The 24741-nt window shown below is 45.6% G+C and overlaps 1 protein-coding gene across 4 annotated transcripts in view; it reads left to right on the forward strand.

Moving 5' to 3' along the window:
* The window catches only part of SV2B (synaptic vesicle glycoprotein 2B), a 69569-nt gene that overhangs the window by 4459 nt on the left and 40369 nt on the right, over nt 1-24741 (forward strand). For 2 of the 4 annotated variants that reach the window (XM_030015144.2, XM_030015141.2), the window contains exon 1: nt 1319-1578. The exons of 1 other annotated variant lie outside the window; for it this stretch is intronic. The gene's annotated coding sequence lies outside the window, so the exon portion shown is untranslated. Of the gene's footprint in view, nt 1-1318; nt 1579-24741 lie in introns of those variants that run through there. One more of the 4 variants, XM_030015142.2, reaches the window with a different exon arrangement.

Here is a 24741-nt window from a genome sequence, read left to right on the forward strand (position 1 = left end):
GGGTGTGAGGAGGGAGGCAGGCTGGATTGCACCAAAACCTGAATATTTCATTCACAGTTATGGGGTGAGTGCCCTGTGTGCAGAGAAGACAGATTTCTGTCCTTTACCTACTGCACAGCTGCTAGAAAAAAGGAGTCCTGTCACTAATCTCAACCTGGGGACTTGTACGTGCCATAGAGGAGATATTCTTGTCACCCCTACATGTGGGTTTTGGGACAAAGCTTTGGTGGGGGCAAGAATGAGAAAGGCTGAGCTGTGCCATGCCAGGCTGGCACCCAGCTCCGCAGGGATGCCAAAGGGCCTCTTCCCCCCAGTGCTGAAGACAGCGGAAAAAGGGGGGATCTTTTTCTGAGGCAGGAACAGAGTCCTTGTCCGGGAGACTGAGATAGCTGGCACCACTGATTTTCTGTATCTGGGTTTCTGGTGGGGCCACTCTACTTCCTCCCCTAATCTCTAGAAGCTGGGATGTATCTCACAACTAGGATGGTTTGTCTTCCTTCACTCTGCTTTCCAGGCTTTAACTAAGAAATCAGGGCAGGGTTTTGATTTCCCCAATTCTCTTTGCATTTTACTGCTCTCTGGACATCTTGTCACCTTGTCCTGGAGTTACATCCCCCTGGCTGCTAATGTTGTGGACCCCCACAGTACAGCTGCCATCCCCCAGACTCACGCTGGCCACCCTTGTCTGAACTGCTGAAAAGTCAGGTGTATTCATGGGGAAGTTAAATGCACCAAGGCACTTTATTTTTCCTGCATTTAAATCAATTTATTCTACTCTCTGCTGCTTATCCTACATAACCTAAATCAGGATTTCGACCCTATTGTATTTTCCCCTGCCCAGAACTGGGACAAATTGAAAACCTCGTCCTGCCATTCAGCATTCCCACTTTTACTCACATCATCTAGAGGATGCCATTTAAATAACTTCAGGGGAGTTTGAACTGAACAGGGAATAAATGATCAGGCTCCTAACTCACTGCTAGGAAGGGAAATACCTTGGCTGGCCCTGCAGCTCCTGCCTTGCCCAGACACAGAGACAGAGTCAGTGCAAACCCTGGTTTGTTTCTGTGTGTGAGGTTAGAGCTACAAATCACCGGAAAAAACCTTGATGAAAGAGGGAGAGCAAAGAAGGGAAAGACTGGGGAAAGTCTTTGCCTTTAACGTGAGCTAGTGTGTCTTTCCTCCCCGTGTCGAACATCCTCAATTTCCTGTTTAACTTAAAGTCAACACATCTGTCACGTTAGCATCTCCCGCTGCCTGGTTCCCCCAAGCCACCCCCCTCCCATCTGCTCTCCCTCCTGCCTCCAGCCTCCCTCCGCTCCTATTGCTTTGTGGCTGGGGCGTGTGTGTGCGTGCGCCTGTGTTTTCTGCTGGCTGATGGACTTTTCCATTGGTTGTGCTTCAGTACCTGGATGCGGTCACAGCGGGAGGATCGGCTTGGCTTGCAGAGCATTTACTTCTAATCTCCGGCTTGTGACATCCTAGCAGAGAGGGGCGACCCTTTCAGGAGCAGCTCCACGGGCTAAAAAGAGGGGAAATGGCTGGTGAATGGCTGTGATGAAATATTTCCTAGTTCTGGTAAGCGATGCTTTTCTCTTTGGTCCCTTTCTGGACAATCAGTCCGGATGCAAAAGTAATAATGCTTAATGGGGTAAAAAGGAAAGGGAGGGGAGCTGAAAAAGTGACAGAAAAAAACTATGAGGCCCATTCGGTTTGTACTGAAGCTTTTCCAGGGGTCAGTGCTCATCAAAGCAATTTAATTACTATTAGCGAGAGGCTGAGAGCTGAGCAGATCAGACAGCGTGTATGCCCAGGCAGTCAGAGCAGCTTTCACTTGCATGCAGTTTCATCGCCCACTCTGTATCTTTTTTTCCTACGTGATTTCCAGCTTGGTCTGGGGCACATTCAGAGCTCACTGCCAAGCACCAGTGGTGCTCTCCATGGAGTAGTCCTACGTGAGCCGCTACCCGAATGCTGCCTTTTCTGCCTTATGCCCTTTACTGCAGGAGTTTTGGAAGGTCATTCATGAATTCTTGCCCCTAAGTTGATGCATAAAGCCCCTCAACTTTTCTAGCTGATAAACCATCTCCGTCATGAAGTCTTACTGCATTTTTCCCTGAAACCAGTCCCCTAGGTGCTGCAAATAGCTGATACATATAGAGGTGCAGATAAAGATCTTTGGAAGTAAGAGGGTCTACCTGGACTACACACTGCTGGGACTGTGAGCTATCTGATGTCCTGGACGTTGGCTTACACAAAATGAGAGGTTTGAGAGCCACTTTATCTCACAGGACTCTCAAAATGGGCGTCCTGCTTCTAAGTCAAGTGACAGCAGAGCTCCTACACTAGGGATGAATTTAGGGCCCTTGTTTAAAGAGGATCAGGGAATAATAAACCTAAGAGCAGCCTTTGCAATCTGGCTATATTGAATCTGCAAAGGTCTGTACCTAACATGCCTCTGTTAGACAAAAACCAAAGGAAAAATAGAGTGGTGATGCTTTGGAAATTTTGCTGACGGGTACAAAGCTATGACATTCTTGACAGACCTGTGTTCCACCCAAAAACTGGCACAAAATTTGGCTTGGAGATGCCAAAACAAATTCTTCCTGGATTTATTTATAACAGGCAGAGTTAAAAACTACTCCTGGAGAACACTGCAGAGCTGATTTGTTTATGAAAATATACCTCTCATTATGTTTTCATACAGAAACCTCCACTTGCTAAAACCTCACACATTTCCTACTCTTTGATGTAGAAACCATGACACTTAGAGTGGGGCACTCTGGTTATTGTGCTTATTCTAGAGCAACCTTGAAGTTTCAAGCACCAGTTACTTTAAATCTAAAGAAAAAGATCCTCCTCTCCTAAGCAGCAAGTTTTGGCTTGGATTTTTATTTCATGTGTGTTTCAGGGTGACAATCTTTTGTACCAATCTGTCTGGTGAACAGTGGGTGAACACAGGAAAGTGGAAGGGGCTTTGCATGACTCTGAATCCCAGCACTGTGCAAGAAGGAGAGAGTGCAGGAAGTGCCAAATTTGTTGTCTTTAGGGGGGTTGATGATTGTATCTGTGAGGAAATGTTCTTATAGAGGACAGCTTTTTTTCCTCTAACCTAAACACCATGGTTTGTTTCAAAAGGTTGGAAATCCTTCATTCCATGTTTCCTGGAAAAACACTTCTGAGCACCAGAAATTACTATAAATTGTTTTTCTTGTTGAATTATCTTCTAAAACCTGCAGGAATGTTGATGTCAGTATCTTTTCTGTCAGATTTGTGTTTGTGTGCACTTGATTTTTCTCCCACGTTCAGTCTGAGGTGTTGGCCAGTGATGATTGTGCTTTCCTGGTCCCTGCTGCAGTGCTGCCTGGAAGGGTTAATTTCCCCTGTTTAATTAATGGCTCTGTAATATTTATAAAGAGAAAATCCTCATACCCATCTGTGGTAATTTTGGTACATCTGCCAAGACGAAATTCTAGGGCCAAATTAATATTACAATATGCTAGATGTACGGATTTTTCATAGCATCCCAAAGATATTTCCTGAGACATGCTGATTTGATGTTGGGGAAGTGAAGGACACATCCTAAAGTCTTTGTCTCTGGATGGAGACAGAATTGAATGTACTACAGTATTAATGAATGTTATGACCTTTAGTTGAATTTTAGTCTTTTCTCATGAGCTATAAGGGATGGATTTCCCTTGTGAAAAAATCCTGTTGGTAAGGGCAGGGAGTCATATGAGATCCTAAATGAAGAATACTCTAGAACATTCCTGTGAAGACACTTGGCATCAGTGTCATTGTCTCTTCAAGACAAGGTAATCAAGGAGATGGAAGATGAAACCTTTCCTTGCCAGGGAAACTTCCACATTATTTGATTGAAATTGGAATCCAGTCACCTCATGCTTGTCTCTCCAGATTTTTCTTACCACATCTGCTAAATTACCACCAGCTATTTGCGTTTTAAATGAGGGCTTCCTCCCGCACAACCCATCTGCTCAGCCTGTTTGTTCTTCCTGTGCAGTCACGACTTCATGATCACGTTTATGTCAGTAGAAGCACACTGGTGTTAGGGGGAGAAGGAAGAGGGGAACAAGGTGGCCTTGCAGATTCCCTTGGCTGGGTTGAATTCAAAACAGGAGTTGGGTTAAAAGAGGGGGAAGAAGCTCTTATGAAAGAGAATTAAGCCAGGGCAAGGGAGCCAGGAAGTTCAGGCCACTTTGAGGACAAAACTTTTTTTCTAGTACTATCCTAGGGAATCTTTACCATTAGACATCATAGACTGTCCCACGTCTAAGGTGACATAGCTCACCTGGGCATGTTCTTGACTGCCTTAATGACAGGAAGGAAGAAGATATTAAGGCTTTTTTTTGCTTGGAGATGGCTGAAATGCGAGAGTACTTTATGGTATTTTAATCTGCCTCATTAAATTGGAGGGGATACAGACTTTCAGAGATGTTTTCTGCTCACCTTGGTGTGACAAACCTGAGGATATGATTATAAATATAGAGGGATGTGATAAAGATCTACAAAATTGTGAGTGACGTGGAGACAGGGAGTAGGGATGTTGACCATCTCTTCAAGTCCGAGACCAAGGCAACATCAGAACTAGCTAATAGAAGCCAGGTACAGATCAAAGATACCTTTACCTGACCGTTGAAATGTGAGGCAGTTCTGGCCCATAGCCTAAATTACTGTCTCCAAATAATAAGCACTGCTATGGCCAACATGGCTTCCAGACCAGAACTGCCCTATGTCCAACCAGCTTGAATCTATCTGTACCCGTATATAAATAAGATACAGATACTGACAGTCCTTTGTAAGATGCCCCAGAAAAAAAAGAAAAGCTGGATGTGCTGAGATGTACTCAGCTGTGTTTTATTCTCCAAACTCTTAAGGGAGGGCATGAGCAGGATAGCTCCCACACCCCACAGCTGTGAGGGTCCTGTAGACTGTATGCCAGAGATTTGGGGTGTCATGACCTGGCTTAGTTCAGCTTATATGACAGTCACTCATGCCTGGTGTGCATTTTCTATAAGAAGAAGGATCTATAATGAGGGGGATAGCCCACCTATGGCTGAAAGCAGCCGTCTCTTAGGTGGAGCAGAGCAACCAGAAGAGCAGAATGTGTTATATTCAACAGTGGAGATGCTGGGAAAGGATAGAAAGCAGTATGCAAGCCCCAAAGCAGTACTTTTGACTGAAGAAATTGCTTGTGATGGCCCATGCATGGACACAGCCATGTGAGAGATGCCCTCTCCCTTCTTCTGCTTCATGATTGCTGTTGTCCTGCCTAGGAGAGAGACCCAGCACTTTTGTGTGAGGACTGCGGCAAACCTGATGCTGGGCAGGCTCCTACAGCAGATGCTGCAGGACTGTACGGCAGCTGGTTCTCAATGATTCAGTGTTTCCAGTTAAACTCGGTGTTTTGCTGTGATTCATGGCAGATCTTGTGGGAGATGGGTTTGCAGGAAGCTGGAATTCATCCACTCCCGACTGGGTGATGGATGGATTTGTTCAGGCTCTGGTTCCCACCATGCTGTCAGCACAGCAGCTGCCTCCCTGGACTCCCATCCTCCCAAGCTGATGGCGAGTGAGGAGAGTGGTGTCTTCAGAACAAGGCAGCCCCGGTATTTCTACCCAGCAGGACCCTGGGCACCATTGCAACATGGAGAGTTTCCCAGTCCTGGCCTGAAGGTGATCCCTGTGGGGTGTTTTGTAAAATGTGAAAGGGTGAGTAAAATCCCTGCAGGAGATTTTTGACCACGGGGAAAGTGCTGTATGAGCCATTCTGCTCCTGCACGTGATATGTATGATTTACATCCTTCCTACTCTTGAGGACTGAGCTCCAGTACTGCAGTGGTGAGCTGAAGGCAGGTCCTCTGTCAAGACACGAGTGGTCACAGCCAGGTCTCAAGGACTGCTCCCACCACATCTCTCCAGGCAGCAGGGAAAAACATGCCTCCTCCATGGGACATTTCTCTTGCCCTTTTTGGGAGGTGGTGACGCTGCTGCAGATTTGCCAGCTTTAACTGCTCTAATTATTGCAGATTGCAGGTTCCTGACCTTCTGAGCTCGTATCCATGCCCTTCTTGGGCATGTGTGATGCTCCTGGTGTCTCCCCTTTACCTTAGCACTCAGAGGAAACCCCTGTAGAGGTGGTGGTTTCTCTGAGGAACCTCATTTATGTAGCAGTCCTACAAATAGTGATGGTCCTCAAACAAGCCCAGTGACATCTAGTTTTGCAGCTACCGTCCTCCTCTGAGGCACGTTCCCAGGGGGATTAGCACAGCCAAGATATGAGGTTAGAGGTAGATTGAATTGGATGCCTCCATGAGGGTGATTGAGGGATTGGTGAGGTTTGGCAGACAAGAATGGAAGAACACAAAAATACTTCTCTGGCTGTAGATGGCACAGAGGATCTAGTGCACCGGACACTCATACTGATGGATAAAAACTCTTTTAGATTTACGAGCTGTCCTGGGTGGGTGGATCCTGATTTTAGTCTCAGGGCTGTAAATGCAGTGAAATAAGCAAAATTCCTCTGGACTTATACCAGAATAAGTGATACATGGGCTATTATGAGGGATATGGCACCTCATAATGTAATAAACACAAAAAGTGATCATTCTGCTCTCTGTATATGGGGCCCAGGGCGCTCTCTGCCCTGATAGATGGGAGGGAGGAGAAGAGGGGTGATTTGGACTCATGGCTGCTTGGGGCCACAAGAGGTGTAGGCTTTTTACAAAGCCCTGCAACAACTGGGAACTGGTTCTCAAATGCTTTCAGCCCACTGCAAAGGAGGAAATCTGACCTGAATTCATCTCACCTACTTCCACTGAAGCTCAGAGTGGGCACCAGCAAGACCAGCCACTTCTTGCGGGGGTACATTTGTCCTTCTGAACCCCCACGCCACATGCACTCACAGCCCAAATTCACAGATGTTTTAGCAGGGCTGTCTCATTGCAGGGATCTAGTGTGCATTAATTATGAGCATGTGTATATGAGGTGTTAAATGATTTATACACAGACCCAGATTGAGAAATCCCAGTGGTTTCTTCTCCTGATGTGTAGCCGCTGTTGGCAATTAGTCAAGCTTTCCTGGCATTTAGGAGGAGCTGAGGAGCCTTTTCGCTTGCAATACAGACCCAAAGTTGCCAGGCTTGGTGGAGGCTGAGCCTCCCTAGTGAGCCAAGGCTAGCTGTGACCAGCATGAAAGGAGCGTGGAGCCCATTTCCAGCGCAGACGGCACATGCGTGACAAATCCTGCCATCATCGCTGCCATTCATTAGCCCTCTGGGGACTGTGGCAATACTTTGACATTGGGTCACCCTTGGGAACATGGGGAATGCCTTTTGCATTCTCAGAGCCAGAGGATGGGAATTCAGAGCACAGTAATTTTAATTAATCTTGTATTTATTATTTATCACTAATTGAATATGCTTTTGGCGCTTTTTTTCTTCTTTTAGATAAGGGTGTTTGGGGTGGTTATTACTATCTATTTTATAATGCTGGCAAGATAGGATCCTTTGTTCTTAGGAGCTCAGACACTGCAAATCATCCAAGATGTTGCCTTTGCTGTGGCTGTGCCTGGCATGGTGCCCAGGGGTGCTGGGCAGCACAGGCACCTCCATCCCGGGGTGTCCAGCAGCAGGGGAGGGAGAAGCCAGAGCCTCGCTGGGCTGCTCTGGGGCTACAAAGGGCTGGGAAGGGTGCAGGACTCAGGAGCTCTGGTAGGAAACACTCACGGACCATTTCTGACCAGAGGGCATTTGGTATTTTGACACTTACGTTTTTGAAAAGCCAGCCATGACCACTGACTACAGCAGGACACTTCAGGGCCTCCTTCTTACAGCTTTATTTTAAAGCGACACTTCTTTAGCATGGGAGTTAAAAGCAAAGTCTGCACTGAATGCTGCAGAGCCAACCCACTGAAGGATGTTGTCCTTTCAACCCCTCTAATCCCCTTAACACACACAGGACTGGCACTAAAGGAATGAGGAAAGATTAGGAAAAGCCTAAATTTGCCCCCCCTTCCCCCCAGAAGTTCTGCAGCCTTGTCTGTAGCCACAATTTACACCCTGCCTGCTTTAAAACCAGAAAGAAGTGGCAGAGAGCTCAAGTCCTGCTGACTTACAATTACAGAGCACTGAGCACAGCAATTTCCCAGCCATCAGTAGGAAAGAAAGTAAGATTTACAGGTGGAAGGCAGCTGAGAAGTTGGAAGAGAGGAATGAAAAAGAAGGTGCTTCAAAGCCATGCTGTTCGAAAGCTGCTGGGGCTAAAGCAGCAGGCTGAAACGGGGCTCCCGTTTGGCTTTCTACCACAGCAAGTGCGCAAAGGAGGCGAGTGCTCAGGATGGAGAGAAGCTTGGGGAGGATGGAAGCGCTCACCCCGCCTCGCACGCTCCGCGCCAGGCAGCTGCTGCCAGTCCCCGCTGTTTCAGGCCATGCAGCTGATTAAATATTGAACGGGTTTGGTTGCTGTTGCTTGAAAGCTTCTGTCTGGATGAAAATGAAGTTATGTGAGGACAAGTTTGTGCTGGTGCAATTAGTCTCTGTTTAAATACGGCTGACCATAAACAGACCAAAAATAGCTTTCTGGGTTTTAACGTAAAGGCACCGTTAGGACGTGGGTTTGGGTTACTCCTTTTCAGAGCTAAGGTGTGGGAGAGCTCAGGGAGGGGGTATTGCAGATGGGGGTCAGGATGAGTTATCTGAGAGACCCTGTGGCATTCAGAGGCTGTTGCAGGTGCTCAAAGCCTGGTTGATGGGAGCTAATGCCTGAGGTTTGCATGTTCACACAGCAGCCTTGCTCCAGGCTCACCTCCCACACACCCCAGCACCCCGGGAGAGACGGTGGTGGATGGAGATGCAGGCAGAGAGAGGGGAGGGAGAAGGGATTTGTGGTGGGTTGTAGGATCAGGCAGAGGCAGGAGGAGACTTGGGATTACAGGTAGGGGCCAAAAATGGATGGAGGGTTGACATTTCTGGGAGGCTGCTTATAAACAACAGGAGAGCTCTACAGAGAATGGGGCACCGGAGACCTTGAGGTACCTAAGCAGTAGAAAAAGGAAGCCAAGGGTGGAGGGATAAGGTCCTTTACGGACTAACGGCACAGCCAAATCTCAAATATAAACAAGAAGAGTTGCTTTCAGGTGGACCATTTTTCTGCTCTCCAGCCAGGCCCACTGTTGCATTCTCATTTTCTGAGAGGATATGGAGGGCATTTTCCAGCTTGTTAGCTGTGCACAGTTTGGAGCCTCCTAAACTTTATGGCTTGGTGTCTTCCTGACAGAGCACCAAAGGGGCAAGCCTTCATGGCCCCCATCAGTGGGTACTAGAGATTTCCAATCACACTCCTGAGCTTTTGGGTAACCTGGGTACTGGATTCACCCACTGAGGTCCCAAAATCACTAGTAACACCCACTTGTGCTTTCATGGGTTTGTACAAAATTTCTTCTTTCCTGCGTCCAGCCCCACTGAGGGTGCAGTGATTTGGTCTCTCAGTGGGCTGTGTACTGCAGGGAGTGTCACAGCAGGCAGAGCAGCAGAGCTTGGCCCGAGACATTTAGTCACTTTGAGCAGTCAGAGAAGACACGTTTGAGCTGGAAAAGAAAGTTCCCTTCGTTGTCTGAGCGTCCAAAATAGATGTTCAAATATTCTGTCCGGTGACCAAGGGAAAACTTTGGAAAAATCTCTCTGATCTGGTGAAGTATAAATATATCCAGAGAATAGTTATCTACCTGATTTTAATGTTGCTGTAATCTGAACAGATGCTGGATAGTCTGCCATCAAAGTACCAGGCCACCCAGCAGGTACACAGGCCATCTAGCCTGGGGAAAAAGGACAAGCTGGGTAAATAGCTGCTGGTCCCACTGGGTCACGTGGAGGTTTGGGCAGAGAAAGGAGAAGCAGCGTTTCCATCCTTCCTGCAAGGGGAATTTAGACCTTGCACTGGACTGCATTTGTTTTAATATAGAATCATCACTGAAAATTGGTTTCTGGTTGTCTTCATCTATAAATTCAGTCAAATCTGCCATAATTTTACTAAATAATTCTAGAGTCTGATGGCAGCATCCTATAGTAGAGGAGTCCTGTAGAAACATCTGTGAGTAAACATACAAGCAAAGCTTTGCTTACTTGCAGCCTAAGTGAACTGGACAGTATTTGCTAAACCCAAGAAGGAATTTAGCAGCTAATTTTTTTCAATGGTCAGGAAAAAGGGATCATATTTACCTTTCTTGTTCAGTCTAAGGTGGTATGTCTGGAGCAGAATTTGCTGTTCACATTTTCATTATTCTTTAGAGCTAATTGAAACTTGATTTCAAAAATTACATTAATCAGTTCAGCTTATAGTAGCCATTGATCAGTTCCTAAGTGTTTTTTAATGGTGTTACGTGACAATTGTTAATTGTACTTGATTAGAAGAACATGATCACAACAGGGCTGATGGATAGATTCTCAGCTGAGCAAATCTGGATTCATCTACAGCCCTGAGGTTCTGTTCCATAACATATTTGAAATCAAATTAAAAATCCTGACTGGTGTTATTAGAATGGGATGTGTGTTCATACTGATAGTCATTTGATATAATTTTGGCATCTTTTTTGTTCTTTCAGAGCATCTAGTGTAGCTGTTCGGTTTCAATTACTTTTTCCTAATTGTTATAAAAAAGTTGTCTTTGCACCGGGAAGACTTCCAAAACAAAATATTTCCTTTGACATTTAAAAATCAAATTCTGAAACAGATTTTTATTCCTACTAGATTTAGATAAGCCATTTGATTAGAAACCATCCAGAATTTCCATCTCCAGTGTACTGTAAAATGCAGGACCTGATAGTAATTATTTAATTAACCATTGTTTGGGTTTTTTTTATCTCACACCTGCTATAAAATAATACTATGATTTTGGCATGCTTACAACATCTAAGACCGTGTGGCTCAGCAGAAGTGTGACACATAAGGAAGAAAAAGCAGTCTATTACATCTGTGCTACACAGGTTTTCCCTCAAGTGAGAAATAACGCAGGGTCTGCCAACCCCAAAAGTTGCAATAAAGCTCCCCAAGTAAACAGTTCAGTTCAGAACAGACTTTTCCCAGGGGTCTTGATCTCCTATGCATCTTCCATGCCCAGGACTAGTTCCTCTTTTGATGCTTTGTGAAGGCAGCAACCTGGGGGCTGTGGGATGGGGGCTCAGGGGCAGAAGGTGAGCCCTGCTGTGCACAACCTACTGCTCTCACCAAAAGGAGCTCTTTAACTCTCATGGAGGTTGTGGCACCTGAATTATAAGAGACAACTTTTGTCTTCTTCCAATTAGCAGGTCTAGCTGTTGTTCAGCTTCTTCCTTGCTTTCATTGCCCCCTTCTTTCAGTTTAAAGTGCATGGGAGGGGCTCACCGTGGAGGTATCTCTCCTGGATGGGAAAGGCTGTCGTGGAGGGATGGCTGTGGGAGTGATGGTGCAGGGCTTGGGGCCATCCACCCACAGACACCCACCTCCCTGCCGGGGAGGTGGTGGGTGCTTCAGTGGCTTTTCAAGGGCAGCAAAATGAGCAGCTCCTCGCCCTGCCTTTACAGTGGGCTGGGTAGTGGCAGCTGGTGGATCCCTACCCTGTGGGGGTACAGGTGATAATGGAGCTGCTTCCCTGATTAACGTTGGCAGCGGCTGCTGAGTTAATTAATATAGGATGCTGGCAAAACGGCATTACTAATTTGTCCACAAATGCAGGCTGGAGCTGACTGGGTTTGGGATGAATTTCTTCCCCACTGTTAGTGAAAATAATTTTCAAGATCTGTTTCAAAATGAGTGTTTGAGCAGGAGATGCTACGGCTGTTTCCACTGCAAGAGTCCATCACGAGATTCAATCTGCATGAGATTTCAGTGCAGAGTCTTCCTACCTGGCTTCATTTTGCATCCATCTGGCCCTGTTTGCTCATGTCTGGACTGCCTTGCCCTTGCCAGGGGTAGTGATTCAGGTTTCATCTTCCCACTAGGAAGGGGAATCTTGCTTGCTCCAAGCAAGGGAGATCAGGTAAAGCATGAGAGGCTCCTGAAATGTGTCTGGAAATAATTCATTTACTGTGGTTCCAGAAGCAGAGGCTTGCTCTGACCAGCTGTGCATGGTTAAAGCACATAAAGGCAGAGATCTTTCAGGATACAGCTCACATGCAAAGGACAGACAGGATCCACGAAGCCTTTAGTAGTTTCACAGGGAGCAATGATTCAGGTTTGCATGCACTCAGACCACCCCAGTGAGCATGCCTGTCCTTGCAGCTGGAAAAGAGCTGTTAACAACGTTCATTACAATAGGAACCATTTAGGCATTGGCTTGTCTCCATGCTAAGATCTCTGCATCAGCAACCTTTGTTTCCTGCCATTTCCAGGTAGACAGATATTTTCTTTGGGGGTGTTATGGAGACTGTAAATGGTTTGGATCAGGATATTGCATCTGTGCTGTCTGCTTTCATCAGATGCTCTTTCTAAAGGACATTGGAGATAACAGTCTTCTGAGTGGGGGATGGAAAAAAGGTGGAGTGAAATGGGAGAAAGGGTGAAAATGGAGTTGCTTGTTCAGTTACTGAGCATGGAGGAGGGTTTTTCTTTCTTTTTTTCCAGCAATTGCTGAGTCAAGTGTGCATATCAAAGTTTACTGAACAAGCCCTTTCTGCATCTTTATGCAAAACATTTCTTGCTTGAAGACGGAGCCAATTACTGTGCATGTATCTACCCAGCTCTAGGAGCCTGCCTAGCTCCTATCTATATTTCATGAGTCTCGACACTCCCTGAGGCTTGCCGCACTCTGCACTGCCTGCAGTGAAGAGCTTCTCAACTGCAAAAGCAACGATGACTCAAGAAAAACGCACAAACAGGTGAAGCTCCCTGGATTTACTTCCCCTGGCAGCCTTGGCCTTATCCCCTTGATGCTGGGTGGCATTTGGATACTCTTTCAGAGCCTGCCAGCAGTCAGGCACACACAGTAGCCACCGGCTGGTGGTCAATCTACCTGCCATTGGGCTGACGTAGAAAACAAGCTGTTCCTCACACCCTGTGCAAGTTGGTAGCCAATAACAGTACTGACCTTCCAGATCATGTTCTGGTGTCTTTTCCATCTTTAATTCATAGAAGGGTTAAAGCTCTCTTACATCTTCTGGCTCAGCTGTACAGTCAGCGCGGGGCTCACACTTCTGGGATATTGCCCATCAGTTTGCCTTTGATTTTCAGCAACCCCAGTGACGAGGTTTTTGTCTTTCCTCTTGAGAATCTCTCTCTCCTTCAGCCCCAGAAATACTGCTGTCAGAAAGCTTTGGTTAAACTTCAGCCTCAGTTTGAATTTCAGGCTTTCACATCTGCTGTAAATGCCCCAGCACCTGGCCAAGCTGCTCTCTCATTCAGCGTGACTGGGAATAGATCAGTAGGAATGCAGCACTCCAGCTCACTCTCCTGGTATACTCCCCATGCAAACGTAGGCAGCTCTGTTTGAGAAGTAGACAGCGTGGGGTTTTTTGACTTGTTGATTGCTTAGAAACTTTCCTTTTATTCCCAGTTGAAATGTCTTTCTGGCCAGTTCACACTCTCCTTGTTCTTGCATTCATGTTAGATTAGGAGCATTTTTCCATCCATCTTCTCTTCCACTGCTCTCAGCACAGCTGGATCCAGCTGGACAGTATGGACAGTCCATTTACACTATCCAATGAAGCCAATGGGTTAATGTAAAAAAGAAGCTCCCCATGTCTCTTTGGAGAACATGCTCTTCCTCTCTGGTCAAAGAATGTTCATCCAAACATTTTATTCTCAAAAGAAAAAAGATCTGTTCTGGACAAATCAGAAATGTTTGAGAAGCAAATATTTCCTTTTGTCCATTTTCACTGAAAATGACTGAATCCACTGCAGAATTCTGAATCCTTGGAGAAAACCTGCCAAATTTTGAAGAAAAATATTGACTGATATGAAGAAAAAGTTCATTAGCATCTCTTTTTTCATATAAAACTAGACTATTTTGTGACCCTTTCTCCCTGCTTTATCTGCCTGAATGAAACAAACAGACAAGCAAGGAGCAGAAAACACTTCAGACTGATTTTTTTTTTAATATTCAAGATTATTCCCCTAGTTTCTAGTAGATTCCTCATTTGCTGGGCTCTCTTAGTCAGCATCATGTGGAAGAAACAATGTCTGTTCCTATCAGCAGAGCTGTATTTTTAGAAGGGATGCAGAAAATAGAGGTAAGGCTGTATTTCTTCAAGTAATATGTGGGCTTTCCCATGGTGTTCCCCTTTTTTTCTTGTTTTGAATTTGCTTTAGGATTGAAATACTGTGAGTCTTGACTGGTATTTGAACCCAACTGTGCCTATGTGATTTCTTTATATTGCTTTTATTGTGGAAAGAACAAATGACACATCAGAGTTAAATCTTCAGTTGTTGATAGTGCAGCTTAGTATTCTTCCAGTTGGGATCAAGCCAAAGGAACAATCATGTTTATCTATGCAATGCATATCTCTGAAATCTGCAGTTCACATTGCTCTGGGATGCAAATACAGGTGATTTTATGACAGCTAATAACCGCTGTAATTAGGAACCTAATTAAGTATCCTCTGATCTTGCCTTTCTCAGAGTCGATCAGCTCAGGGGGCTGACTTGGATTCTCCATCTCTCTCTTTACACAGTGTCATATAGCAAGTAAAGCATGGGTGATTTTTAGCACCCTCTGAAGTATTAGATACTGTTCATCAGCATCCCAGAGCTCAGGGATGAATAGACCAGCAGCATGAGCCGATGTGGCTAGTAAGTTCCTACAAAGTATACTGAATGTGTTAAAAAAAATAAATCACACAGAATGACTGAGCTAGAAAGGAGCCAGGAAGGGCAGGAAAGCTTCGCCACCTTCCAGCAGAGAATGTCAGCAGTTCCTCAACCATCTGTAGCAGCGCAGCAGGCAATTTGTCAGGTTAGTGTTAAAATGACTCTGAGAAAGATCTAATCTGTGGCTGGGGGCAGGTGCTGAGGGTGCTGTACAGAAGGATCAGCAGTTTTGCCTTCACTTGGCAGCCAGGGTTACTCTACCAGAAGAAATCAGCGCTGTCCATGAGCCAAGGGAGCTCTCTGCATGATGTCATGCTGCAGGGGAACCCCTTGCTGCAGAGACCATGGGCAGTGCTTCCCTCCTGCAAAGCACACGAGATGGGAGAAGCAAAAAGAAAAGTCAGGCAAAAATTCCCTGCCTGTACTGGGGCCTGTGTGACCTCGGACTGGCTCTCAGGGAGAGGCAGGTATCCTGAATGAGCTGGGCAGAAGTGGCTGTCGATCTGTAGGAACAGCACTGCAGCACCCTTGGGATTATAGTGGGCAAATATCAGGGATTAATTTGGGTTCATGAAGCCCCGCTATGTTTTGCAATCCTCTGTACTGAACAGCACACTTGTGCTGGCCACCCATATCTGGCCACAGAGAAGTTTCCTCAGACTTTGTAACAGTCAGACACATAGCAGCAGACTGGGGACCCTCAGAGAGAAACCTTTTCTCAGTTTCCGTCAAGTGAGAAGACTAATTTCTAAGAGATCAGGTGAAGTTATTTCCCAGAGAAAATCCTGCTCATCTCACAGTAAAATTTCAAGGTACACTGCTAGCAAACAAGAAATGTCTGCAATGTTCTCAACTCTGCATCAAACTCTGGTACCCCAAATTCAGGCACTGTGCGGCTGGTGCTGAACAGACACCTCCTGCAGAGCCTGGATCTCCACCAGACTTGGAAGGAGAGTCTTGATGAGGGCAGTTGGGCAGGTGAACACTTAGGAAGCAGGTAAAGCTGTTACCTGCACTCTGTAGAGGAAGGACACTGCTTTTAGACACCAACTTTTACTAGAGATATGACCTTACAAAACCCAAAAAAACCATGATGGGCCAAATGCCTTAACTGGAGGATGTTGTGTCTGGCTCGGGTTAGTTTGGAGGTGTAGTGTGGGTTGGCCTGTTTTTTGCTCTCTAGCCCTGTGGAAAAAATATTATATCTGGACCCTATGTGGTGGTGAACAGACTTGCACAGCGGTGCATGACAATGGAAAGCAGTGAGCTGTGAATAACCATGTGTCTTATCGGGGCAGCTGTGGCCTGTGGCCCATGAGTGCCTCCACTAAGGGCCATGGGCCAGTCCTGGAGGAAAGTCTGGGCACCAGCACTGCAAAGCATGGAGGTCTGGGCAGGGCCCAGCCGCAGTCATGGTTTATTAGAAAGTATGGAAGCCTCCACTATCCAAGGCATGTCTGACCCTCTGCTTCTCCACGGGGAAGCGAGAAATGTGTTTTATTTGAAATAAAAGATCCTTCCACAGACCAGTTTTAAAACCCATCTCATCCTAGTCACAGCAGCAAACCCATTTACTGTTGAATAGAGGCAGGCAGCGCTTGGCCCTCTTCCAGCACTGAGCTTAAAACACAACATGCAAGTCAATGCCTTTTGCTCACAGCTCTGTGCCAATCTCTAGATCCATTTGTAGTTCTCATGCGCACAGGAACTGCAGAGACTCAGAGCTGTCCTTGTTCCATATTCATTACCTGGATTCCTTGCATCTGCACCTCACAGGAGAAAGCTAACGAGTGAATTTAGTGTTCAGGCAAAGCACCAACTTTACCGCCCTGAAAACCAACCTCCTCTACAGCACAGGCATACCAGTTTTCCCAAGCAACAGCCTTTTGGCTGCCCTTGTCCAGCTGAGATACAACATTGTCTGCCTCTGTTCCCAAGCATCTCACAGCGTATTTGGGAGGTAGAAAGCACTCTATCCCGTTCCCCAAATGCAAAATAGAGGCAGAGACAGCAGTCACACAGAGCCTTACAAAAATTCTGTTGCAGAGAAAGAACTTTCTATATAAAAATGTCAAAAATTGACATGTTAATCATGGGTCCATATTCCCATATTCCTCTTCCGACCATCACTTCCCTCCAGGGACCTCATGCAAGCAAGAGGGGAAGTGGTCAGCTCTTGCCCCTTCTGCTTAGCTTGCAGTGACAGGATCTGTTACTGCAGGCTTGACACTGTGGGCTTCAGTGCTCTGGCTGCTTATTCCTAGGTAACCAGAAAGATTTTGCAACCACCAGCAGATTTTGCATTTGTCACTAAAGCGTCATCAGAAAGCTGTCTTTTTCCCTAGCCAGTATGGGTTAGATGAAAGGCTTGATATCCACCCACCATCTGCGGGCCATTCCCTGGCTCCCCGTCAAGTAAGTCTGATGTTACACTTTGATAAATAACTTTTGATCATCGTCTCCTTCTTGCCACTTTCTCCACCTGGGATATTCTATCCTCTTTCCCCTGAAGAGGCACTAGCATGATCTGCCTTGAAGTATTCGTTATCCCCTTGAAATTTGCCAGCTAATCCCCCCAGGCTCATCATCTGGAGGACACCTGCTCTCACACTCCATTTCTTTCCTGCCTTCTCCTGTATGTCACCCAGGATTCCTGCTTCTAGCAAAAGTCTTGAATTTATTTTTTTTTAGGTTTACTCAGGGTGTGATAGACTGTACTTCTCTTTTCCCCCTTGGGAGCAGGAGCCATTTGCTGTGATAATGTTATCTTCTGGTGTCATTTTTGTGTGAATAGTCCCAATGTAGCTGGTCAAGGGAAAACCATTTCACAACCTTCCTGTTACTGCTACCCAGGATCCACTACCCAGGGAACCCTCTAGCCTGGGATCCCCTCTCTGACAGTGGACACCAGCAAGTACATCCAAGAAACTCTTCAGTGGACAGTTACAGAATAGCCTACACCAGAGTGAAGTGCCCTTGATGTTCACCTGATGTCTTGAAGAAGAACAACTTATTTCTCCCAGTAGAAAAAAAAAGGTTGTAGAAACTCAAATGAAACTTATGTTCCCCTTTCTCTTAAATACATCCAGTCCCCTCCTTCAATGTTGCCAAGGCCTTGCCTTTTATTCCCAGGAGCCCCGCAGGTTAGTGTGTAGGTAGGGATTTCCTTGTGCAGGATTTCAATCTCTTGCTTTTCAAATTGCCTGAATGTCCCTTTGTCTCCTATTATGAGACAAGTCCATCTCATTCACATTTTTAGGACAAAGAGACTCATTTTTTTTCCTTTTCTTCCCTATTGCAAGAAATAATTTTCATGTCCCAGAGCATGCCTGGAAACAGAGCCCACACAAGGGGTAAGGAAGGCAGATACCGCGTCGAGACCCCTTAGCAAGCCTGCTGCCTTGTCATGCCTTCCCTTCCACCCAACACGGGGCTTGGGTGAGTGCTGATCTGGCAGCTGCTTGGCCACCAGTGCCATCTGCCAGCAGGTGACTTCACCCAGTCCCAAGAAGGTGTCTTGCAGAAGTGTTGCCAACTGACTTTGGGTTGAAGGGAGGAATGAAAATAGAGCTCTGCGCGGTGGTGCAGGACGTGATCTCTAAAGCTAGGTGGGGATGAATAGCATCAACAGTAGGAGTAAGTGTGATCAACACATTTCAGACTGCACTGGGCTGCAGACTCTGCCAAATTCAGGAGTTCCCTTATGAGCACTGGGGAAAGCAGGAGCCAGAGGAAAGCCCGTGCTCTCTGATCCCACTCGTCTGCTCATCAGAAGCCAGGTGGAGGGACGCTGCTGTGGGGACAGTTGGCAATAGGTGAACTCGAAGCCCAAATCCTGGCAGGCGGTCCCTACCGTGCTTTTCAAGAGTAGCTTTCCGTGCTCTTTAAGGCCCGTTGTGCCTGGCTCTGCAGCATACAAAGCATGGCCAGCTCTCCTAAATCACAAGACTATCAAAATGACAGTCAAAATGGCCCTGAGGAGCCTGGCGAGGTTTGATCTCAGTATGTCAGGACGTGGACTGGAAGCTGGGTAATAACATGCTGACAGATGAAATCCTCAGAAGGGGCCAAGTGCAGCTGCCCACCGCAATCCCACAAGACGCTTGCTGACAAGAAGAGCCGTGCTCCAGCTGAGGTTTAGAGAGGCATGAAGGGGAGAGGGTGTCCCGGTGCCAAATAACGTTTTTGCAAGCAGGCTAAGGAGAAGTGGAGGACAGCCAGCTGTGTGGGAGCAGACAGCCACTGAAGAGGCACAGACTTGAGTCCTGTCTGTTGGTGACATGCACCAGGGCACATGGTGGCAGCAGCAGTGGGATGCACCATGTCCCTGACTCCCAAAAGGGAGAAAGATGTTGAGTTCCTCAATGCTTAAATCTTGCTAAAAGCCATGTTCCTCCATTATACTCACTTCCAGGGAGATTGCAGCTGGAATTTCTGCTGTACAGTCCCTTGGCAGGCTTGAGATGGGTCAAAGAGACTGGGCTTTGGGAGGGAGTAGAGGGATTCCCCTCATTTCAGTATCTGCTGGAAGGATCACGCTTAGACCAGGGACAATGAGGACCAGTCCCCAGGTCACAAGACCCCTGCTCTCCCCAGCTGTCAGAGCAGCTCCTTTGCATGGGGACACCAGAGTTTCAGGATCTCTTTCCATTGCCTTTCCATTTTTAGGGAGTCTGATGACTATTAGTGTCTTCAGCATGTCTCCTTTGGGTAGAGCTGAAATAAGAGGAATGGAAGGACAGCTATGAAACAGGCTGGAAGTATTATTGATTCTGATTAGAAACAGCACATTGGAGGTCATTCACAGGAGACTCCATCCTTGCGAGGACAATTTCAAGATCACAGTGGTTTTGGCAAGGACAATCTGAAGTCCAGAAAGTTGAACTTTTGAGCTCTGCGTCACTGGTTACAAGTTTCACTTTTCAGTTATGCATGTATTTTCCCTAGAGAAAGTAAGTTACTACAGCTATTTTGCAGACAAGGAACTAAGCCTAAGAGTAACTAAATGTCTTCTCTAAGGTTAATTGAGCCATTTGTGGCATTACAGGAAACTGTATGGAGTTCGTGATGCTGCCCAAAACATTAAGCCGTCTTTCCTCTAACCAAACCTGTCTGAGTCCTGACAAATGGTTGCATAGGCATGCATTTCTCAAACTGTTTTCTTACTCTTTTCGTATTTTACAGAAGGATTACAGGTAAAACATAAGCAGAAGTAGCCTGAATTCAACTATCCTGGCATAAATTACACTGACGGCAATTTGACTTTAACTCCCATCTGTACTGTCGTGCCCCTACCCACAAGCATGAGTCACACTAAGCAATAAATAATAGCTAAATCCTTCTTCTGCCTCGACAGGTGATTTTGAGGATTTTCTCTCTGCGTACACATGAGTTATGGTGCTACAGCCTGATGATGTATTATAGCTATTAATTTTGGGAGATGAAGCTTTTTCATCATTAATGTCCAACCTGAACACAGGAATTTATTAGGCTGTTTGGGAGGCAAATGCATACACTTCTCACTGCTATGAAGTGGTAAGCCTAATGGTTTGGGGTTATTTTCTCCCTTTTACTGGTTCAAGGCAACTTTAGTTTCCAAGACTGGGTACTCCAGCTGCTGTTATGCCTTCTCCTCTCTCTTCCTTTCTGACCTTCACCCTCCCACCCCTTGCTTGTCCTACCTCCTTTGGTATATCTCATGCTCTGCTGTTGCTTTCTCTCGTTCTTTGGCTCCTGCACTATCTGCTCCTTGTTTCAGTGGTTTCCTCCTTTCCTCCTCTTCCTTTCCTATTCAACTGAGGCACAAGCATAATTTCAGAAGACTGTGAGACAGTAGATCACCCATGGCATAGCTGAGAACCACATGACTTTGGGTGGTCAAGATACCGCCCAAGGTTAAGGCTCTGTGTAAAAGAGCTGCTTTTGCAAAGAGCTATCCTAAAGACTCCTGCAGGAACAAGAAAGGAATATGGGGTGCTTGGGAAAAAACACTGCCAAGCAACCCACCTTTCCATAACATTAGGGGACCCACTACATGTGCTCAAATTAGCCATACTCGTCTTCTGCTGTGTAGTGCAAAAAACCTGCCAGGGGCTCTTTTGAGTTGAAAGTCTCCATATGGGTATAAAACATGAGTATAAATGTAGCATTGCTATAAGTGAGGTCTTATGTTACTGTTAAGTCAGTGCCAACATATTCCAGGCCCTACGGCAATTTTAGCTTGTGCATCTAGTCAATGAAAAAAATTAAAAATCTATTTTTGTGATTCTCTGAAACATGCTTGTTTCAAAAGCAGGTTTTTCAAAGATCTGGGAATCTGAGATATCCAAGGTGCAGTCTCCCAGCTAAGACAGGCTTTGCAAATTGCCACCTTACAGATGAAAACATCACTTTGTGGGTATGTTTTGTTTGTGCTGCAGTGATATATGCGATGCACATAGTGAATTTGATAACCAGCTAATGGAATCTGTTGAATGACCATGGATGCTACAAAGTTCAGGTCTCCTCAGTAGTGTTTCACATCCAAAAAATGGTAAAACTAATCAAAATGCTATGAAAATGGATGGAGCAAAAGCAATTGCTCCCGTATTTTCCCTGCTACATAAACTTGAAAGGAGTCTCAGAGTGAACATCTCTTTAAATCTGCTGCTGCTTGCACTTGTATTTCTCCACAGGCTAGGTGCATAATGAACAGTGCATTTGCAATTTTGAAAGCTCTTGTGGCCAGAAAACAATTGTGTTGGAGGGCTTACACAAAATTACACAAAGAAAGAGGCTGAATTTAGTTTGGGAACCACCCCTCTTATTTGATCTCAGTCTTAGCATCGTAATAACTGTGCTCCTCAGACCTGATTGTTGAGCAGCCCCAAAGGGAAACATAGTATCAAACCTATTAAAAAGCACGATGGAAGCGTAAGTTTGGCTGCAACTGCGACAGGCTGCAGCAAGGGGGATTTCTTGGAATGAGCCTGAATTCTGGCATGGCCAGTGCTTGGTACACTTCACTGGAGCTGGCAAGCCACTGTCTCTAGAGACTGATGCCTGAGCATCCCAGGCTGGGAAAGAGCTGCTCCCGACAGCAGGAACGGTTCCCTGGGAGGGATCTCCTGACGGAGATCTCTCAGCCTGTGGAAATGTGTCTGGTAGAGGCCTTTCTTAGCACACTCCAATATCATGGTGGAAAACAGGAGACGACCGCACTGCAAGGGCTGCTGTGAGGTACATTAAATGATTTGTCCTTCTGTCTCCAGTTTGTGGGGAGGTTCATTGGTCCCCCAGCAATAGGAAGATGATCATGGACAATAACTGACGATGCTCTTCAGTAACTGAAACACTGCAGTCATTTCCCATTTGAGACGAGATAGGAGATGAGGAGACACCGCATCCTGGCCACAGCAGTGTGGTAACGGGGCAAAGAGTGATTTTGTGGCACAACACACTGAAGACCCTTTGATTGCATGGAGCCAAAGGAGAGGGGGAGTTTCAGGCTTCAGCAAGGCAGAAAGGTGGGAGGGACAAGAGCAGGGAGTGCTGGGGCGGGGGGAAACAGACCTTGACACTGCTCTATTAGCTAGAGGCAGGAGAAAGAATGAGGTATTTAATAAAGATACTTGCTCAAATAAAATCCCTTCTGAAAGGAAGCAGTATTTAGAAATCACTCAGGGTTGTGTCTGGTTTAATGACTCTGCCACTGCAGCAAATCTATTCATCACAGCCATGTATTAATGAATTAGTTAATTAAGTGGCTCATTATTTAATAACACAGGTTGCAAGTGTGATGAAATAAAATACCCCTTTGCAGCTAGAGGCACATCTTTGCCAATAAGCTAAGCAGTTCATAGTTAATCAGGCATGTTTGCTGTCTGACACAGGCAGAATTTGCTGAATTACAGGCAGTTTGTCTTCAAGGTTATTGCTTACACTCATCTCTGGGAGCTTGTCAGGGCCTCCAAGCCCAGTAAGGTTAGACCTAATAAGCTGTCTGAAGGCAAACACACGTAGAAATGCTCAAACTCATTAGAGGGCACCAGGGCACTGTTTTTCCTGAATCAACACTAAATTACCGATTGGTTTATACTGCCAGGTGCAATGCTGATAAAGAGGTTGGTTTATTAATAAGCAGTAAGGCCTCAAAGACTCTAGCTCTCTATGATATTTAAAAAGACAAAGACATAACAGCAACATGTGCTGGATGTTTGGCACTGATATAACTTCCCCAGGTGATCTTGGGAAAAGCTTCTTGATTTGTATCTACATTGGGACACCTTTGAGTATTCCTCAGTATCCAGGTCAGGGTTTGTGCCTCAGCTCCACATTAGGAAAAGATTTGTGGGGCAGCAATGCTCACCCTTATCTTGGTCATCATGTCAAAGATAGCTGGGTGTGAAGGTTGGAAGGAGGCCTTAGCCTGCTGGCCTACAGGTGCCCTGGGAGCATGGGACACAGCACACAGCATTTCCATTTCAATGCTCAGATGAAGTTTTAGTCTCTCTACCTCAGGTCATGATATGCAAAACGAACCTAAGAACTTTTCCCAGCCTTTCATGGGAGCTGTGAGCACTGTAGGCTGCTTACGTACTATGATAATAGGAGACAAGGAAAAGAGGGAATAGATATCTAGGAAAAGTTTAGAGACCGTGAGTGTTTTCTCAGCTAAATGATTGTTAGTCTCAATAAGATGGCCAAATTCCAGTTCAGGCATATGCATTTCTAAGTTTTCTTTGGGTAAATTATCATCTCCACAAAACTTTGGCACTTAAAACCAGACACTCCTCTCCCACTAGTCCTCCTGCTGTAATTCACCCCCATCCTCCATGGTTTTGTTCTTTTCCCCTTCACCACCTCCCTTCTGACTAAGCTCCCGGCTGTGATTTCTCCCTGCTTTTGCTCCTTGAAGCAAGTCTGTTCATTATTTATTAGCTACCATACTCTTATACCATCTGTCTCAACTCATTATCCATATTCAGCTTGTCAAATTGACCTTTTATGGCCTTTCTCTGGAATCCTAATGTGTAGTCTGTCCCTCCTTATATAGCTTTGTGCTGCTAAGCCATTGCTTTCCAACTCCTACTGTTAAACATTCCTCTATATCTCACAAACACCCAACTTTCTAGTCTGTGTCCTTAACTTCAGAAAAGCTGTTTATTCTGCTTGACTGATGCTTGTTCCTTATTTCATCTGCTACACATTCACTGTGCCAGCTTGCTGCCGTACATACTGTCTTCAATATGACCTTTAAAGCATCTGCACCAACAGAATATCAGGTTTTAAGATATAATCTCCCTTTATCAATTTGGGGGACTTTCTGTCCCTTAGTTCATAACATAACATAGTGGATTACAAGTTAAATTCAGCCCATAGCCACTTTGCTGCGACAGTCACCACCACATAAGGCAATGGCATTTTAGTGCCTGATGTGCTAGAAACTAGAAATCTCCCCCCAGTGAGCTCAGGATGGGTTAGTATGAAAAAGTGTAATGGCATTAGAGCAGTACAGCCAGATTCTTACTTAACATAAATCAGGATAGTTCGATCAAACACAACTGAACGATTTGTGGTCATACCACATCCAGCTCTGCCCCCAAATTCATGAGCTATTGTAAATGCTTCATCTCCAAACATTATGGCTTCTCTTCACAGAAAAATGTGTTGCTGTAGCAAAGTAATGCAGGACTCTAGGATCAGATTACACAGTAGGTATTTTGTCGTGGTGGAACAAAACATACACAGTATGCACCTACACAGAAATGCATAAAAACCACCACAGATCAATAGAGATTATCCAGAGACTGTAAGCTGACTTAAGTTCAATAGACTCTGTAGCAGAGAATTTTGAACTAAAATGCTTTCTCTGTTAAATAATTAATTTGATCTGCTGGTAACACACTAAATTGCTTCAGCTCTGTTTTCACTGCATTTCTCAATATACCAGGACTGCATCAGCACC

The sequence above is a fragment of the Aquila chrysaetos genome, chromosome 5 (assembly GCF_900496995.4).
Source record: "Aquila chrysaetos chrysaetos chromosome 5, bAquChr1.4, whole genome shotgun sequence".
In the NCBI taxonomy this organism is placed as follows: domain Eukaryota; kingdom Metazoa; phylum Chordata; class Aves; order Accipitriformes; family Accipitridae; genus Aquila; species Aquila chrysaetos.